Genomic DNA, 838 nt, shown 5'->3' with positions numbered 1-838 from the left:
ATGTGAGAAGTCCTTTTGCAGTTGACCATCTTATACTTTTTCATTCATTCACATTTTTCTTTTCTTGCTTGCATAACAAATTCCATATCTATCTCAAGGTGTAAACTTCTTCATGAAAATAAGATGCTAAGTAGAGACTTCCTTTCTGTATATGTTTTAAGTATATAATAGATAAAATAACTATTTTGTACTGAAACAAATACATCACTTTAGTGAGAAATAAGTTTGTCATCTTCATTTTCTCTAAAAACCACTCCATGACACATATGTATATACAGCTAATCTTTCCTTGACCATATTACATGCAAAGTATGTGATCACATTACCAAATGTGTCATTCATATATTGAATATTTATAACTACAAAGCATGCTTTTTAGCCATGAATTGAAACTGTTTTGTGTTTGCTTTGGTAGCATATATACTAAAATTGGAACAACACAGAGAAGATTAGCATGGTCCTTGAGTAAGGATGATATACAAATTCATGAATTCCATATTTCTTCTTTGAATTGTTAAAAAAATACAAATGATGGTAAAAAGAAAATTGTGTCTTCAGAAACTTTTCATAATTCTATTTCTCCTCTTTGCAGGTGTGCAAAAATTATCTAATGGATATTACTCTTGACATAATCAATAGCGTCTACCAAGTGACCTTTTGGAGATATATAAGGTTCACATACAGACGCTGATTATTTGCTGTTTGGACTATCTTTTGACTGCTTAATACCTCCCCAGTGAAGGATGTAGTAATGTAGCAGGATTCAAGACAAGACTGGCTTGCTTAAGAGTGTCTACATAGCGAGTCAACACTTCTACCCTTGTGGTATCAAAGAGGG

General features: G+C 32.1%; 1 non-coding gene across 1 annotated transcript; it reads left to right on the top strand.

Moving 5' to 3' along the window:
- The first annotated feature begins 403 nt into the window (after positions 1-403).
- Gm23625 lies at positions 404-506 on the top strand. Its single transcript, XR_003956667.1, has one exon. It is a non-coding gene; the product is annotated as a U6 spliceosomal RNA (small nuclear RNA).
- Positions 507-838: the final 332 nt, after the last annotated feature.

Source organism: Mus musculus, chromosome 6 (genome assembly GCF_000001635.26).
Source record: "Mus musculus strain C57BL/6J chromosome 6, GRCm38.p6 C57BL/6J".
Lineage (NCBI taxonomy): Eukaryota > Metazoa > Chordata > Mammalia > Rodentia > Muridae > Mus > Mus musculus.
The sequence above is the reverse complement of the archived record's forward strand: the minus strand, read 5'-3'. Positions and strand labels throughout refer to the sequence as shown.